The sequence below is a fragment of the Heptranchias perlo genome, unplaced genomic scaffold (genome assembly GCF_035084215.1).
Source record: "Heptranchias perlo isolate sHepPer1 unplaced genomic scaffold, sHepPer1.hap1 HAP1_SCAFFOLD_163, whole genome shotgun sequence".
In the NCBI taxonomy this organism is placed as follows: Eukaryota; Metazoa; Chordata; class Chondrichthyes; order Hexanchiformes; family Hexanchidae; genus Heptranchias; species Heptranchias perlo.
In genome coordinates, this window is record NW_027138892.1 from 502,820 (window position 1) to 522,137 (window position 19,318).

Genomic DNA, 19,318 nt, shown 5'->3' on the forward strand with positions numbered 1-19,318 from the left:
ATTTTTGTTGCTTTGTTCTCGTTCTTTGAGTCGATTCTCGCATTTATTTACACTGAAATTTTAACCGGCACAGAAAGGTTGGGGAAGAAATAGACAGGCATCAAGAATGGGAAATATAGATAGAGTCTTTATTGAGCTTTTATTTCTCTTTTCTCTTCTGCCTTATTCTCTGGAATTTGTCTCTCTCGGAGCCGGGAGACCATTTGATTTGAGGCATTTGTCCTGAACTGATGTCTTTTCCACATCTCGGGACGGTCAGACCCGCTCTGTCTGTTACTACTTGTGACCATTGACGGGAACAGGCCGCGAGTTAAACGTTTATTAGCAAACCGACAGAGAGAGAACACAACGGGAATCAAACTCATTGGGCATGATTTTATCGGGGAGGGGGGTCACGGGGTCATGAGGTCATGGGTGGGTCAGTCCTCGGAGGGAGGGCTCAGTCATCGGGGGTCGGGTTCGGGAGTCATTGCAGGGGTCGGTGATCATGGGGTTCGTCGTTCGTGCAGGGGTGTCGGTGATTTGGAGGGGTCGGCCGATCATCTGTATGGGATCACGGCAGGTTGGCTTGTTGGTCCTGGGGGAAGCACTCCTGCTCCTCCGGGCCACCAGCTGTGCTATAAAGGCACTTACCTGCTGTTTCGGGGCTTCTCGCCTCCTCTCATGTGGTGTGAAGGAGAAGGCCCAGGAATCCCGGCCCCAAGAGGTTAAAATAAAAAAGCTGTAAAAATGGAGGCCCACATTCTAGCGACAAAAACACTCACACACAGACATAAACAGACCAACATACACACACCAATAACATGAAAGTAACACAGGACGACTTGACAAACAGTGGAAGCAGCATGCTGTAGACAGAGCTAAACGATCCCACAAACAACGGATCAGATCAAAGCTCTGCAGTCCTGCCACACCCATTTGTGAATGCTGGTGGATAATTAAGAGAATATTTGAGGAATGCATGCAGAGCAATTGAGATTTTTACTAACTGGCGGTTATGGTGACAGATTAGAAATTCATTCATTTCCCCCGCGCAGGTTCAAATCTGACAGACTTCAAATCCCGTCATTCATCAACATGTTTCATCTCTGCATTTCAAAATTCAACAAGTTTCTTGTAGAATTAATAATTCTTAAGTGAATTAAAATTCCACAGCATTGAGTACCTCGAGTTTTATGCTCATTTTAATTGATCTGCAAGATTTCACGAAATCTACGACAGAAATAGAACAAAAATCAACCACATTATCCAAATTCTGACACTCAGTATTTCTGAGTCAATCTCTGTGCATCTGTTTCTCTGTGTCTGTCTGTGTATGTGCCTCATATTTTCTATATTTTCCTGAGAAGATCTGTCTCTTTCTGTCTCACTCTCTCCCGCGTTACCCACATCATGATCCAACATGTGATGCAAAAGTGGTCGGTAATTTTTCTTTCAACAGTGGTTCGTGGAAAGTGAAACAAACTGTCATCAAATGAACAGTTCAAACAGATTCACTGAAAAGTGAAGCATCTTTGGTGAATATACGGTAAATGTCTGTACTAATTCCTCGTTAGTATAGTGGTGAGTATCCCCGCCTGTCACGCGGGAGACCGGGGTTCAATTCCCCGACGAGGAGGTTATTGCTGCTTTCGAAGCTTCACTTTCATTGATCTGAAATATTGGATGTTGAAAATACAATGAAAAACTGACTCGGCCTTTCCCACTTCTGCAATTTGATTTCACTGCGATTTTCAATATCTGCTCTCTGCCTCTCTCTTCAGCTCGATGTGAGAACCACAATGATGGGCAAGAAATAAAACGCAGAATCGCGCTGTCACCAGCCCGAAACAGAGAGAGACAGGTCTCGGAACAGGCGCAGACATGAAAGATCTCACACACAGCAATGAAAAGGATGCACGTTTCAGTGAATCTATTTTAACGACTTCTTTGATGACAATTTGTTTAACTTTCCACATGCCACTGTTGAAAGAAGACTTACTTTCTATCTCTTTATTAGTCAAGGTCCAGAGAAAAATTATTTGGGGAGCAGGGAAAAAGTGACAGATAGAAAGAAAGAGAGAGACACTCAGAAACGCATATAACAAGTGAGACAGACATAGTCATATTCACACATACACAAACATTCCTCGCTACATAAACACATACACACACCAATAACCTGAAAGTAACACAGGACTACTTGACAAACAGTGGAAGCAGCATGCTGTTGATAGAGCTTCGCGATCCCACAAACAACGGATCAGATCAAAGCTCTGCAGTCCTGCCACACCCATTTGTGAATGATGGTGGATAATTAAACAACTAACGGGAAGAGGCTCTATGAACATCCCCATCCTCAATGATGGTAAAGCCCAGCACGTGAGTGCAAAGTTTTAGAAACCGTCTTCAGCCAGAAGTGCCGAGTGGATGATCCATCTCGGCGTCCTCCCGAAATCCCCACCATCACAGAAGCCAGTCGAACATCGAGGTGAAGAGTGACGCTGAGAGCAGATTTTAAAACCGCTGGAATATCAGTGAAATTAAATTGGGGAAAGTGGGAAACTCCGAGTCAGTTTTTCACTGTATATTCCGCATCCAATATTGGAGATAAAAGCTTTTGAAGGCGGCGAAAGTTTAATCTCCTCGTCGGGGAATTGAACCCCGGTCTCCCGCGTGACAGGCGGGGATACTCACCACTATACTAACGAGGAGCTGCTACATTGACCGTGCACTCATCCCAGATGGCGTTAGACATGCTTCATGTATCAGTGCATTTCTTTTAACTATTTATTTGATGATAGTTTGTTTCATTTTCCACGGGCCACTCTTGAAAGAACCATTTACATTTCCTTCTCTTTGTTAGACAACGACAACTGACTCTGTCTTTCTTTCGTTCTTTCTTTCTCTCTTATCGTGGTGAGTTGCCCCGCCGTCGTCCGGGGTTTAATTCCCCGACGGGGAGGAAGCATTTCTCAGACGCCAACTTTTAATTTTACGTCTTCGCCGAGCTTCTTCCTGAACAAAAACTGCAGAGCAAAAAAACAGGTGATTGTCACTTTCAGAATATTATTGTACGGAGACTATTTGAGGACTGGATGCAGAGCAATTGTGATTTTTACCAACTGGTGATTAAGGTGACAGATTAGAAATTCATTCATTGGTTCAAATCTGACAGACTTCAGATCCCGTCATTCATCAACCTGTTTCATCTCTGCGTTTCAAAATTCAACAAGTTTCTTGTAGAATTAATAATTCTTAAGTGAATTAAAATTCCACAGCATTGAGTACCTCGAGTTTTATGCTCATTTTAATTGATCTGCAAGATTTCACGAAATCTACGACAGAAATAGAACAAAAATCAGCCAAATTATCCATATTCTGACTCTCAGTATTTCTGAGTCAATCCATGTGCATGTGTGTCTGTTTCTGTCTGTCTGTCTGTGTATGTGCCTCATATTTTCTATATTTTCCTGAGAAGATCTGTCTCTTTCTGTCTCACTCTCTCCCGCGTTACCCACATCATGATCCAACATGTGATGCAAAAGTGGTCGGTAATTTTTCTTTCAACAGTGGTTCGTGGAAAGTTGAACAAACTGTCCACAAATGAACAGTTCAAACAGATTCACTGAAAAGTGAAGCATCTTTGGTGAATATACGGTAAATGTCTGTACCAATTCCTCGTTAGTGTAGTGGTGAGTATCCCCACCTGTCACGCGGGCGACCGGGATTCAATTCCCCGACGAGGAGGTTATGGCCGCTTTCGAAGCTTTACTTTCATTTATCTGAAATATTGGATGTTGAAAATACAATGAAAAACTGACTCGGCCTTTCCCACTTCTGCAATTTGATTTCACAGCGATTTTCAATATCTGCTCTCTGCCTCACGCTTCAGCTCGATGTGAGAACCACAATGATGGGCAAGAAATAAAACGCAGAATCGCGCTGTCACCAGGCCGAAACAGAGAGAGACAGGTCTCGGAACAGGCGCAGACATGAAAGATCTCACATACATCAATGAAAAGGATGCACGTTTCAGTGAATCTATTTTAACGACTTCTTTGATGACAATTAGTTTAACTTTCCACATGCCACTGTTGAAAGAAGACTTACTTTCTATCTCTTTATTAGTCAAGGTCCAGAGAAAAATTATTTGGGGAGCAGGTAAAAAGTGACAGATAGAAAGAAAGAGAGAGACACTCAGAAACGCATGTAACAAGTGAGACAGACATAGTCATATTCACACATACACAAACACACACATTCCTAGCGACATAAACACATACACACACCAATAACCTGAAAGTAACACAGGACTACTTGACAAACAGTGGAAGCAGCATGCTGTTGATAGAGCTTAGCGATCCCACAAACAACGGATCAGATCAAAGCTCTGCAGTCCTGCCACACCCATTTGTGAATGATGGTGGATAATTAAACAACTAACGGGAAGAGGCTCTATGAACATCCCCATCCTCAATGATGGTAAAGCCCAGCACGTGAGTGCAAAGTTTTAGAAACCGTCTTCAGCCAGAAGTGCCGAGTGGATGATCCATCTCGGCCTCCTCCCGAAATCCCCACCATCACAGAAGCCAGTCGAACATCGAGGTGAAGAGTGACGCTGAGAGCAGATTTTAAAACCGCTGGAATATCAGTGAAATTAAATTGGGGAAAGTGGGAAACTCCGAGTCAGTTTTTCACTGTATATTCCGCATCCAATATTGGAGATAAAAGCTTTTGAAGGCGGCGAAAGTTTAATCTCCTCGTCGGGGAATTGAACCCCGGTCTCCCGCGTGACAGGCGGGGATACTCACCACTCTTCTAACGAGGAGCTGCTACATTGATCGTGCACTCATCCCAGATGGCGTTAGACATACTTCATGTATCAGTGCATTTCTTTTAACTATTTATTTGATGATAGTTTGTTTCATTTTCCACGGGCCACTCTTGAAAGAACCTTTTACATTTCCTTCTCTTTGTTTGACAACGACAACGGACTCTGTCTTTCTTTCGTTCTTTCTTTCTCTCTTTTCCTGGTGAGTTGCCCCGCCGTCGTCCGGGGTTTAATTCCCCGACGGGGAGGAAGCATTTATCAGACGCCAACTTTTAAAACTTCCGCCGAGCTTCTTCCTGAACAAAAACTGCAGAGCAAAAAAACAGGTGATTGTCACTTTCAGAATATTATTGTACGGAGACTATTTGAGGACTGGATGCAGAGCAATTGTGATTTTTACTAACTGGTGATTAAGGTGACAGATTAGAAATTCATTCATTGGTTCAAATCTGACAGACTTCAGATCCCGTCATTCATCAACCTGTTTCACCTCTGCGTTTCAAAATTCAACAAGTTTCTTGTAGAATTAATAATTCTTAAGTGAATTAAAATTCCACAGCATTGAGTACCTCGAGTTTTATGCTCATTTTAATTGATCTGCAAGATTTCACGAAATCTACGACAGAAATAGAACAAAAATCAGCCAAATTATCCATATTCTGACTCTCAGTATTTCTGAGTCAATCCATGTGCATGTGTGTCTGTTTCTGTCTGTCTGTCTGTCTGTCTGTCTGTGCATGTGCCTCATATTTTCTATATTTTCCTGAGAAGATCTGTCTCTTTCTGTCTCACTCTCTCCCGCGTTACCCACATCATGATCCAACATGTGATGCAAAAGTGGTCGGTAATTTTTCTTTCAACAGTGGTTCGTGGAAAGTTCAACAAACTGTCATCAAATGAACAGTTCAAACAGATTCACTGAAAAGTGAAGCATCTTTGGTGAATATACGGTAAATGTCTGTACCAATTCCTCGTTAGTATAGTGGTGAGTATCCCCGCCTGTCACGCTGGAGACCGGGGTTCAATTCCCCGACGAGGAGGTTATTGCCGCTTTCGAAGCTTCACTTCCATTGATCTGAAATATTGGATCTTGAAAATACAATGAAAAACTGACTCGGCCTTTCCCACTTCTGCAATTTGATTTCACAGCCATTTTAAATATCTGCTCTCTGCCTCACGCTTCAGCTCGATGTGAGAACCACAATGATGGGCAAGAAATAAAACGCAAAATCGCGCTGTCACCAGCCCGAAACAGAGAGAGACAGGTCTCGGAACAGGCGCAGACATGAAAGATCTCACAGACAGCAATGAAAAGGATGCACGTTTCAGTGAATCGATTGTAACGACTTCTTTGATGACAATTAGTTTAACTTTCCACATGCCACTGTTGAAAGAAGACTTACTTTCTATCTCTTTATTAGGCAAGGTCCAGAGAAAAATTATTTGGGGAGCAGGGAAAAAGTGACAGATAGAAAGAAAGAGAGAGACACTCAGAAACGCATATAACAAGTGAGACAGACATAGTCATATTCACACATACACAAACACACACATTCCTAAACACATACACACACCAACAACCTGAAAGTAACACAGGACTACTTGACAAACAGTGGAAGCAGCATGCTGTTGATAGAGCTTAGCGATCCCACAAACAACGGATCAGATCAAAGCTCTGCAGTCCTGCCACACCCATTTGTGAATGATGGTGGATAATTGAACAACTAACGGGAAGAGGCTCTATGAACATCCCCATCCTCAATGATGGTAAAGCCCAGCACGTGAGTGCAAAGTTTTAGAAACCGTCTTCAGCCAGAAGTGCCGAGTGGATGATCCATCTCGGCCTCCTCCCGAAATCCCCACCATCACAGAAGCCAGTCGAACATCGAGGTGAAGAGTGACGCTGAGAGCAGATTTTAAAACCGCTGGAATATCAGTGAAATTAAATTGGGGAAAGTGGGAAACTCCGAGTCAGTTTTTCACTGTATATTCCGCATCCAATATTGGAGATAAAAACTTTTGAAGGCGGCGAAAGTTTAATCTCCTCGTCGGGGAATTGAACCCCGGTCTCCCGCGTGACAGGCGGGGATACTCACCACTATACTAACGAGGAGCTGCTACATTGACCGTGCACTCATCCCAGATGGCGTTAGACATGCTTCATGTATCAGTGCATTTCTTTTAACTATTTATTTGATGAAAGTTTGTTTCATTTTCCACGGGCCACTCTTGAAAGAACCTTTTACATTTCCTTCTCTTTGTTTGACAACGACAACTGACTCTGTCTTTCTTTCGTTCTTTCTTTCTCTCTTATCGTGGTGAGTTGCCCCGCCTTCGTCCGGGGTTTAATTCCCCGATGGGGAGGAAGCATTTCTCAGACGCCAACTTTTAATTTTACGTCTTCGCCGAGCTTCTTCCTGAACAAAAACTGCAGAGCAAAAAAACAGGTGATTGTCACTTTCAGAATATTATTGTACGGAGACTATTTGAGGACTGGATGCAGAGCAATTGTGATTTTTACTAACTGGTGATTAAGGTGACAGATTAGAAATTCATTCATTGGTTCAAATCTGACAGACTTCAGATCCCGTCATTCATCAACCTGTTTCATCTCTGCGTTTCAAAATTCAACAAGTTTCTTGTAGAATTAATAATTCTTAAGTGAATTAAAATTCCACAGCATTGAGTACCTCGAGTTTAATGCTCATTTTAATTGATCTGCAAGATTTCACGAAATCTACGACAGAAATAGAACAAAAATCAGCCAAATTATCCATATTCTGACTCTCAGTATTTCTGAGTCAATCCATGTGCATGTGTGTCTGTTTCTGTCTGTCTGTCTGTGTATGTGCCTCATATTTTCTATATTTTCCTGAGAAGATCTGACTCTTTCTGTCTCACTCTCTCCCGCGTTACCCACATCATGATCCAACATGTGATGCAAAAGTGGTCGGTAATTTTTCTTTCAACAGTGGTTCGTGGAAAGTTGAACAAACTGTCCACAAATGAACAGTTCAAACAGATTCACTGAAAAGTGAAGCATCTTTGGTGAATATACGGTAAATGTCTGTACCAATTCCTCGTTAGTGTAGTGGTGAGTATCCCCACCTGTCATGCGGGAGACCGGCGTTCAATTCCCCGACGAGGAGGTTATGGCCGCTTTCGAAGCTTTACTTTCATTTATCTGAAATATTGGATGTTGAAAATACAATGAAAAACGGACTCGGCCTTTCCCACTTCTGCAATTTGATTTCACAGCGATTTTAAATATCTGCTCTCTGCCTCACGCTTCAGCTCGATGTGAGAACCACAATGATGGGCAAGAAATAAAATGCAGAATCGCGCTGTCACCAGCCCGAAACAGAGAGAGACAGGTCTCGGAAGAGGCGCAGACAATGAAAGATCTCACAAACAGCAATGAAAAGGATGCACGTTTCAGTGAATCTATTGTAACGACTTCTTTGATGACAATTTGTTTAACTTTCCACATGCCACTGTTGAAAGAAGACTTACTTTCTATCTCTTTATTAGGCAAGGTCCAGAGAAAAATTATTTGGGGAGCAGGGAAAAAGTGACAGATAGAAAGAAAGAGAGAGACACTCAGAAACGCATATAACAAGTGAGACAGACATAGTCATATTCACACATACACACACATTCCTAAACACATACACACACCAACAACCTGAAAGTAACACAGGACTACTTGACAAACAGTGGAAGCAGCATGCTGTTGATAGAGCTTAGCGATCCCACAAACAACGGATCAGATCAAAGCTCTGCAGTCCTGCCACACCCATTTGTGAATGATGGTGGATAATTAAACAACTAACGGGAAGAGGCTCTATGAACATCCCCATCCTCAATGATGGTAAAGCCCAGCACGTGAGTGCAAAGTTTTAGAAACCGTCTTCAGCCAGAAGTGCCGAGTGGATGATCCATCTCGGCCTCCTCCCGAAATCCCCACCATCACAGAAGCCAGTCGAACATCGAGGTGAAGAGTGACGCTGAGAGCAGATTTTAAAACCGCTGGAATATCAGTGAAATTAAATTGGGGAAAGTGGGAAACTCCGAGTCAGTTTTTCACTGTATATTCCGCATCCAATATTGGAGATAAAAGCTTTTGAAGGCGGCGAAAGTTTAATCTCCTCGTCGGGGAATTGAACCCCGGTCTCCCGCGTGACAGGCGGGGATACTCACCACTCTTCTAACGAGGAGCTGCTACATTGATCGTGCACTCATCCCAGATGGCGTTAGACATACTTCATGTATCAGTGCATTTCTTTTAACTATTTATTTGATGATAGTTTGTTTCATTTTCCACGGGCCACTCTTGAAAGAACCTTTTACATTTCCTTCTCTTTGTTTGACAACGACAACTGACTCTGTCTTTCTTTCGTTCTTTCTTTCTCTCTTATCGTGGTGAGTTGCCCCGCCGTCGTCCGGGGTTTAATTCCCCGACGGGGAGGAAGCATTTCTCAGACGCCTACTTTTAATTTTATGTCTTCGCCGAGCTTCTTCCTGAACAAAAACTGCAGAGCAAAAAAACAGGTGATTGTCACTTTCAGAATATCATTGTACGGAGACTATTTGAGGACTGGATGCAGAGCAATTGTGATTTTTACTAACTGGTGATTAAGGTGACAGATTAGAAATTCATTCATTGGTTCAAATCTGACAGACTTCAGATCCCGTCATTCATCAACCTGTTTCATCTCTGCGTTTCAAAATTCAACAAGTTTCTTGTAGAATTAATAATTCTTAAGTGAATTAAAATTCCACAGCATTGAGTACCTCGAGTTTTATGCTCATTTTAATTGATCTGCAAGATTTCACGAAATCTACGACAGAAATAGAACAAAAATCAGCCAAATTATCCATATTCTGACTCTCAGTGTTTCTGAGTCAATCCATGTGCATGTGTGTCTGTTTCTGTCTGTCTGTCTGTCTGTGTCTGTGCCTCATATTTTCCATATTTTCCTGAGAAGATCTGTCTCTTTCTGTCTCACTCTCTCCCGCGTTACCCACATCATGATCCAACATGTGATGCAAAAGTGGTCGGTAATTTTTCTTTCAACAGTGGTTCATGGAAAGTTGAACAAACTGTCCACAAATGAACAGTTCAAACAGATTCACTGAAAAGTGAAGCATCTTTGGTGAATATACGGTAAATGTCTGTACCAATTCCTCGTTAGTATAGTGGTGAGTATCCCCACCTGTCACGCGGGAGACCGGGGTTCAATTCCCCGACGAGGAGGTTATTGCTGCTTTCGAAGCCTCACTTTCATTTATATTGGATGTTGAAAATACAATGAAAAACTGACTCGGCCTTTCCCACTTCTGCAATTTGATTTCACAGCGATTTTAAATATCTGCTCTCTGCCTCACGCTTCAGCTCGATGTGAGAACCACAATGATGGGCAAGAAATAAAACGCAGAATCGCGCTGTCACCAGCCCGAAACAGAGAGAGACAGGTCTCGGAACAGGCGCAGACATGAAAGATCTCACATACAGCAATGAAAAGGATGCACGTTTCAGTGAATCTATTTTAACGACTTATATGATGACAATTTGTTTAACTTTCCACATGCCACTGTTGAAAGAAGACTTACTTTCTATCTCTTTATTAGTCAAGGTCCAGAGAAAAATTATTTGGGGAGCAGGGAAAAAGTGACAGATAGAAAGAAAGAGAGAGACACTCAGAAACGCATATAACAAGTGAGACAGACAGTCATATTCACACAGACACAAACACACACATTCCTAGCTACATAAACACATACACACACCAATAACCTGAAAGTAAAACAGGACTACTTGACAAACAGTGGAAGCAGCATGCTGTTGATGGAGCTTCGCGATCCCACAAACAACGGATCAGATCAAAGCTCTGCAGTCCTGCCACACCCATTTGTGAATGATGGTGGAAAATTAAACAACTGACGGGAAGAGGCTCTATGAACATCCCCATCCTCAATGATGGTAAAGCCCAGCACGTGAGTGCAAAGTGTTCGAAACCGTCTTCAGCCAGAAGTGCCGAGTGGACGATCCATCTCGGCCTCCTCCCGAAATCCCCACCATCACAGAAGCCAGTCGAACATCGAGGTGAAGAGTGAAGCTGAGAGCAGATTTTAAAACCGCTGGAATATCAGTGAAATTAAATTGGGGAAAGTGGGAAACTCCGAAACAGTTTGACACTGTCCATTCCGCATCCAATATTGGAAATTAATGAGAGAAAAGCTTCGAAAGGCGGCGGAAGTTTCATCCCCCCGTCGGGTAATTGAACCCCGGTCTCCCGCGTGACAGGCGGGGATACTCACCACTATACTAACGAGGAACTGCTGCAGCCACCGTGCACTCATCCCAGATGGTGTTAGACATGCTTCATGTATCAGTGCATTTCTTTTAACTATTTATTTGATGACAGTTTGTTTCATTTTCCACGGGCCACTCTTGAAAGAACCTTTTACATTTCCATCTCTTTGTTGGACAACGACAACTGACTCTGTCTTTCTTTCGTTCTTTCTTTCTCTCTTCTCGTGGTGAGTTGCCCCGCCTCAGTCCGGGGTTTAATTCCCCGATGGGGAGGAAGCATTTCTCAGACGCCAACTTTTAATTTTATGTCTTCGCCGAGCTTCTTCCTAAAAAAAAACTACAGAGAAAAAAAACAGGTGATTGTCGCTTTCAGAATATTATTGTACGGAGACTATTTGAGGACTGGATGCAGAGCAATTGTGATTTTGACTTCCTCGTGGTTCAGGTGACAGATTAAAATTTCATTCATTTCCCTCGCGCAGGTTCAAATCTGACAGACTTCAGATCCCGTCATTTATCAACGTGTTCATCTCTGCGTTTCAAAATTCAACAAGTTTCTTGTAGAATTAATAATTCTGAAGTGAATTAAAATTCCACAGCATTGAACACCTCGAGTTTTATGCTCATTTTAATTGATCTGTGAGATTTCTCGAAATCTCCGACAGAAATAGAACAAAAATCAGCCAAATTATCCATGTTCTGTCTCTCCATATTTCTGAGTCAATCCATGTGTATGCGTGTCTGTGTCTCTCTGTCTGTGTCTGTGCCTCATATTTTCTTTGTTTTCTTGAGTCGGTCTTTCTCTGTCTCACTCTCTCCCGCACTCACCACATCATGATCCAACATGAGATGGAAAAGTGGTCGGTAATTCTTCTTTCAACAGTGGTCCGTGGAAATTTAAACAAACTGTCACCAAAAGAATAGCTGAAACAGATTTACTGAAACGTGAAGCATCTGTGGTGAACGTACATGCCCTTCCGGCACCAGTTCCTCGTTAGTATCGTGGTGAGTATCAGTGTCCATCACCCTGGAGACTGGGGTCAATTCCCCGACGGGAAGGTCTGCCTTTAGAAGCTTCACTTTCATTTATCAGCAACATCGAATGAAGAAAATACAGTGAAAAACTGACTCGGACTTTTTCACTTTCTACTATTTAATTTCACTGATCTCCGAGCAGATTTTAAAATCCTCATCTCGATATCAGAACCACAATAATGAGGAAGAAATAAAACGCAGAATCGCCCTGTGAACAGACCCGGGCGAATTCACCAGCCCGAAACAGAGAGAGACAGAAAACTGCTCATTATTCCAGGATTATCCAGGAATCCAAAGATACCCCCGGTATCTCTTCTCGACCACAAACCGACTTCTTGCACCCCCTGCCTCCTCCACCCTCACCACAAAATTTGCGAGGAGCTCCTGGACTATTTTGTCACAAAGATTGAGACCATCCGTTCAGCTGCCGCTTCAGTGGAAAACTCTCCAGTGGCTGGAGTCAGAAGGAGCACAAAAGAAGATGGTAGTGGTTGTTGGAGGCCAATCATCTCAGCCCCAGGACATTGCTGCAGGAGTTCCTCAGGGCAGTGTCTTTGGCCCAACCATCTTCAGCTGCTTCATCAATGAGCTTTCCCCCATCATAAGGTCAGAAATGGGGATGTTTGCTGATGATTGCGCAGTGTTCAGTTCCATTCGCAACCCCACAGATAAGAAGCAGTCCGTGCCCACATGCAGCAAGACCTGGACAATATCCAGGCTTGGGCTCATAAGTGGCAAGTAACATTGATGCCAGACAATTGCCAGGCAATGACAATCTCCAACAAGAGAGAGTCTGACCACCTCCCCTTGACATTCAACGGCACTACCATCGCCGAATCCCCCATCATCAACATCCTGGGTGTCACCATTGACCAGAAACTTAACTGGACCAGCCATATAAATACTGTGGCTACACGAGTAGGCCAGAAGCTGGGTATTCTGTGGTGAGTGACCCACCTCCGGACTCCCCAAAGCCTTTCCACCATCTACAAGGCACAAGTCAGGAGTGTGATAGAATACTCTCCAGTTGCCTGGATGAGTGCAGCTCCAACAACACTCAAGAAGCTCGACACCATCCAGGAAAAAGTAGCCCACTTGTTCGGCACCCCATCCACCACCCTAAACATTCACTCCCTTCACCACCGGCGCACTGTGGCTGCAGTGTGTACCATCCACAGGATGCACTGCAGCAACTCGCCAAGGCTTCTTCGACAGCACCTCCCAAACCCACGACCTCTAACATCTAGAAGGACAAGGGCAGCAGGCACATGGGAACAACACCACCTGCACGTTCCCCTCCAAGTCACACACCATCCCGACTTGGAAATATATCACCGTTCCTTCATCGTCGCTGGGTCAAAATCCTGGAACTCCCTACCTAACAGCACTGTGGGAGAACCTTCACCACATGGACTGCAACAGTTCAAGAAGGCGGCTCACCACCACCTTCTCAAGGGCAATTAGGGATGGGCAATAAATGGTGGCCTCGCCAGCGACGCCCACATCCCATGAACGATTAAAAAAGGCAGTAATGGCGCGGCTGGGATGCAAAACCATGCTGGCAAAGCTCAATGGATTAGCAGTCCATCACCTCAACCACTCAGCCACCTGGTCGCAAGAACAGTGCAAAGAAAGCCCTTTTATTTGATTCTTTCAAGGCAAAAATCTTGGACTCAAAGGTCAGAGTCGGAAAGCCGCTTTTCAATCACCAGTTCCGAGATTCTGGACAACACTCTTGTGATGCGGTAGCGTGGCCGAGCGGTCCAAGGCGCTGGATTTAGGCTCCAGTCTCTGCGCTGCCATAATCTGAGCTGTTGAACATTTTAGCCTCATCACCAAAATCTTTCTTTTCTCAGCAGTGTCATGCGTGCCATTAATGTTGTTGGGGTACAACTGCCACACCTCATGTGCTGCGTCGTGATCGTTTTGAGGTTAACACTCTACGTTGTGGTCGCAGTAACATCGGAGCGAATCCGAGTCTCCACAGAGTTTCATTTACCGATTTTTTTCCTTTCCCACATGTGCTGAGAGGATGCAGCAAGAAATCAATCTTCAGAACATGAAAGAAAAATGTTTTGGTGAAAACCTTTCAATTCCGTCAAATCCCACCTCTCTCACATGCCTGGACTTGATGTTCCACAGTTCAAACCCGCCTCTTCTCCCAGCTTTTTCTTCCTTCCACAATCAATAGGCCGCCTTTCCTTTCCTCCTTCCATTTCATGGACACTTTCCTGCTCCATTGCCGACTCTAACATTCACTATCACGATCTCACTCCTTTAAGTTTGTTCTGCTCCGACCGCTTTTTCTATTGGGCACATGTCCCATTCACACCAATGTTCATTTGTGCCTTGAAATCAGTCGACACATTTCGATCTGCGTGACCGCTCGACAGACAAACACGACGAAAGCAGGGCTGGTCTCTGGAAAGACAGCCGCCCGATTGTTCACGAAATTTACTTGGGGAATCTTGTGATCCAGGGGATGGTAACTGAAGAACTGGTTTTTGTTTTGATGCTTGTTGGCTCTTTTCTCTCAGCAGTTGATGTGCGTGAGCGACGGGCAGCGCAACAGAGCTGCGAATGGCGGTTGAAAGGTGCACATTTGGCAAGTTGGGGCGGTGCAGTAAGATCGGAAGTGTTCCACCTTCATCTTAATAGTTCTGTTGAAACGTGCGATTGAATCGAGTAGAGGATAAATGTAAAGAGCGCCTGTGGGGAAAAAGGAGCGATTACAGGCCATGAGCGGAAGGTCTTTCAAATTCTCGTGGCGCAGGACGCTGTGTGCGGAAACGGCAGATTTTAAAGCGCGTGTGTTGGAAAGTAAAGTGCGATCTTGTGTGTGAGAAGAGCACAAGAAAGTTGTGCTTGAATCTGCGCCCTTGAGGCAAGTTACAGGTTGTCAGGAAAACTGCGATAGTGAAAGCACAAAAATAAACCCAGAAACTGCTGGCAACAATCAGCAGGTCAGATAGTATCTGTGGGGAGATACTCAAGTATTTATCCAATTCTCCTTTTAAAGTTACGATTGAATCGAGCTCCACCATCCTTTAAGGCAGTGCGTTCCAGATCATAACAATTTGCTGTGTAAAAAAACCTGCTTATTTCCCTCTCGTTCTTTTGCCAATTATCTTAAATCTGCGTCCGTTGGTTGCCGACCCTCCCGCCAGTGGGTGAAGTTTCTCGTTATTTACTCGATCAAACCCCTCTTAATTTTGAACACGTGGATTACTTCCACCCTTAACCTTCATTGCTCGAAGCAGAACAATCCCAGGTTCTCGAGTCTCTCCACACAACTAAACCCCATCCCTGGTATAATTCTGGTAAATCTCCTCTCCATCCTCTCCAAGACCTTGACATCCTTAATAAATTATAGTGCCCAGAATTGGACACAATACTTCAGATGAGGCCTGAACAATGATTTATAAACGTTTAACATAACTTCCTTGCTTTTGTGCTCTATTTCTCTATTATTAAGCCAAGGAACCGGATGCTGTTTTAACGGTTTCACCAACTTGTGCTGCCACATTCAAAGATGTTGATGAAAACTGTCGAAACTTAACACTATACAAATGCATTCACACCCAAACAAGTAGTACAAGGAGAAACTTTATTGAACCCCAACTTGTATACAAGTGGATGTGCACCTCAAACAATGGTTGAGGGTGGAACTTCGCCGAGTCAATGAATCAGCTCATGTTTATACAATTCATGAGGCAACGCCCACCTGTTGCAGAATATGGGCGTACACGTACATTCTTTATTGGCTCAGGTAGTTGGTCAATCAAGTAGTGAGCCAGCCGCCGAACATCCATAGACATCACGTAGGCCTGAGCAGATGTCAGCTATTTTCTTTCTCTCTGCATTCCTGTTCCTTGTTATCAGTAAGGCTGGAGCCAGTCTCAAGGCTTCATGGCCATTCATCAACTCTATTATTAATATATTCTGTCCTTCTCTCAAGGAAGGCCTGGCTGTGCTAGGCCTAATTATCAACATACCAAGGCTCAAACGCAATTAAACAATTGTGCTTACTTTGTGTTTGTGGCTAATCCTATCATGTGAGTTAATAAAGAGTTAATATGGTCAAGTATCCCGTCATGCACTTCCACAAAATTACCAGTAACACATTGGGTGAGAACGAATAACACAGCACAGGCCGGGATGGCGGAGAGAGACAGAGACACGTGTTGTGATCTGTAACTTTTCATAAACACTTCAGTTTATTTCACTCCGTGTGCAACACCGTGCGATCTCCCCTGGTGTGTCAGCTTTCAGTGTTTTACAGAGTGTAATATATTGAATTGTCTCTTGGATCAGAAGGAGTGGTAGACGGGGGTCTGTGTGCGGAGGGTTCGGGGGGTGAGCTCTGATTCCCGCCCTCTTCTGGATTGAAAGGAGAAAAGAATGAATGAGAGAGAGAAGTGATGTGGGAGAAGGGATGATGGAAGAATTTGTCCGTGAACTTAATTAAAGTGGCCAAAAATAAGATAATATTAAGATATCATCAGCAGAACATTAATACAAGCTGTAAAACAAAAGAAAAATACTGCAGATGATGGAAATCTGAAGTAAAAACAGAAAATGCTGGAAATACTCAGCAGGTCAGGCAGCATCTGTGGAGAGAGTTCTGATGAAATGTCATCGGCCTGAAAGGTTGTTTCTCTCTCCACAGATGCTGCCTGACCTGCTGAGTGTTTCCCGCATTTTCTGTTTTTATTATTAATATAACCTGAGCTCTCTCGAGCGTTCATTGGTCGATTCACTGATAAAGCTGGGAATTGAGGGGAAGCTGGTTCATGGCGAACCCCAGCTCTGAATCCCCCCGGCAGAGAGTTCAAGGAATGTTTAATATAAATGAGATTCAACGACAGGATCAGAAAATCTCTCCTTGATGGTCGGTCTCATTCTCCCGAAGTGAGGAATGAGCGGGAGGGGTTATATTTTATTCCAAGAGGAAGTCTTAAAGTGCAGTTCGCAGTGGGGCTGAAACAGCTGAATTGGGCAAGCGTTCAACAGAAAATGTAAAGGTTCCTGGTTCGATCCCGGGTTTCAGCAGTTTTCTGTTATTTTGTTTCTTCTTCTGTGGGCCGATTCTCGAACATTTATTTACACTGACATTTTTACCCGACACTGAACTGTTGGGGATGGAATAGAGAGACATCAAGGATGTCTGTATTTAGCTTTTTTTCTCAATTTCCTTCTGCCTTTCTCTCTGGTTTTTGTTTCTCTCGGTGCTCGATGAACATTTGATTTGATGCATTTGTGCTAAACTGATGCCTTTTCCACATCTCAGGGCGGTCAGACACGCTCTGTCTGTCTGTTACTGCTTGTGACCATTAACGGGAACAGGCCGCGAGTTAAACATTTATCAGCAAACCGCCAGAGAGATAACACAGCGGGAATAAAACACATTGCCTCACATTGTTAGACACCGAGTGACACAGATTGTAATGTGTGTCAGTAAACAGACCCGGAAAACAGAATCCGAGAAAGGAAAGAAATAGAGAGATAGAAAAGAGTGATAAAAAGAAAGAAAACCCTTTCTCCACCCCAACAACAAGAACAACTTGCATTTATATCGCGCCTTTAACGGAGTAAAAGTCCCAAGGCGCTTCACAGGAGCGATTATCAAACAAAATGTGACACGGAGCCACATAAGGAGATATTGGGACAGGTGAGGTCGGTTTTAAGTGTCTTAAGGGAGGAGAGAGAGGTCGAGAGGCGGGGAGGTTTCGGGAGGGAAATCCAGAGCTTTGGGCCCAGTCGGTTGAAGTCACGGCCGCCAATGGTGGAGCGATGAAAATCGTGGATGCGCAAGAGGCCTATTTTTTCATGCCCTCTCTTTGCTTTCCTATTTTCCTTTTTAATTTCACCAACGTTTAATGATTTCTCACCATTTAAAACATATTCTGTTCTTTTATTCTTCCCATCAAAGTGAATAACCTCACATTTCCACACATTATACTCCATCTGCCACCTTCTTGCCCACTCACTTAACTTGTCTATCTCCCTTTGCAGACACTTTGTGTCCTCCTCACAGCTTCCTTTCCTATCAATCTTTGTATCGTCAGCAAACTTGGACACATTGCACTCGGTCCCTTCATCTAAGTCGTTAATACAGATTGAAAATAGCTGACGCCCAAAAACGGCCGGCATTGCTCTCTGTTCAGTCAAGAGGAACTTCCCTGCCTGGAAATTGGTCCCAGCCTTGTTGAGGTGCAACACGTCCATCTTGTGCAGGTCTTTAATATTAATCAATGCACAATGAGGCCCCGGTGAAGTGAGTATCTCTCCACAGATACTGTCTGACCTGCTGAGTGTTGACAGCAGTTTCAGGGTTTATTTTTGAGCTTTCACTATCGCAGTTTTCCTGACAACCTGCAACTTGCCTCAAGGGCGCAGCTTCAAGAACAACTTTCTTGTGCTCTTTTCACACACAAGATCGCACTTTACTTTCCGACACACTCGCTTTAAAATCTGCCGTTTCCACACACAGCGTCCTGCGCCACGAGAATTTGAAAGACCTTCTGCTCATGGCCTGTAATCGCTCCTTTTTCCCCACAGGCGCTCTTTACATTTATCCTATACTCGATTCAATCTCACGCTTCAACAGAACTATTAAGATCAAGGCGGAACACTTCCGATCTTACTGCACCGCCCCAACTTGCCAAATGTGCACCTTTCAACCGCCATTCACAGCTCTGCAGCGCTGCCCGTCACTCACGCAACTCAACTGTTTAGAGAAAAGAGCCAACAAGCATCAAAACAAAAACCAGTTCTTCAGTTACCATCCCCTGGATCATAAGATCTCCGAAGTGAATTTCGTGAACATTCGGGAGGCTGTCTTTCCAGAGACCAGCCCTGCTTTCGTCGTGTTTGTCTGTCGAGCGGTCACGCAGATCGAAATGTATTGACTGGTTTCAAGGCACAAATGAACATTGGTGCGAATGGGACATGTGCCCAATAGAAACAGCGGTCGGAGCAGAACAAACTTAAAGGCATAAGATCGTGAAAGTGAATGTTAGAGTCGGCAATGTTCATGAAATGGAAGGAGGAAAGTAAAGGCGGCCTATTGACAGTGGAAGGAAGAAAAAGCTGGGAGAACAGGCGGGTTTGAACTGCGGCACATGAAGTACAGGCATGTGAGAGTGCTGGGA

At 43.9% G+C, this 19,318-nt stretch overlaps 1 protein-coding gene and 3 non-coding genes across 5 annotated transcripts in view; 2 read left to right on the top strand and 2 right to left on the bottom strand.

The window, feature by feature from the left end:
* LOC137309379 (ferritin heavy chain, oocyte isoform-like) overlaps nt 1-19,318 on the top strand; it is a 176,879-nt gene that overhangs the window by 51,283 nt on the left and 106,278 nt on the right. The gene's annotated exons all lie outside the window — the stretch shown is intronic.
* trnad-guc (transfer RNA aspartic acid (anticodon GUC)) lies at nt 1,547-1,618 on the top strand. Its single transcript has one exon. It is a non-coding gene; the product is annotated as a tRNA-Asp (tRNA).
* On the bottom strand, nt 2,622-2,693 carry trnad-guc (transfer RNA aspartic acid (anticodon GUC)). Its single transcript has one exon. It is a non-coding gene; the product is annotated as a tRNA-Asp (tRNA).
* Nucleotides 6,855-6,926, bottom strand: trnad-guc (transfer RNA aspartic acid (anticodon GUC)). Its single transcript has one exon. It is a non-coding gene; the product is annotated as a tRNA-Asp (tRNA).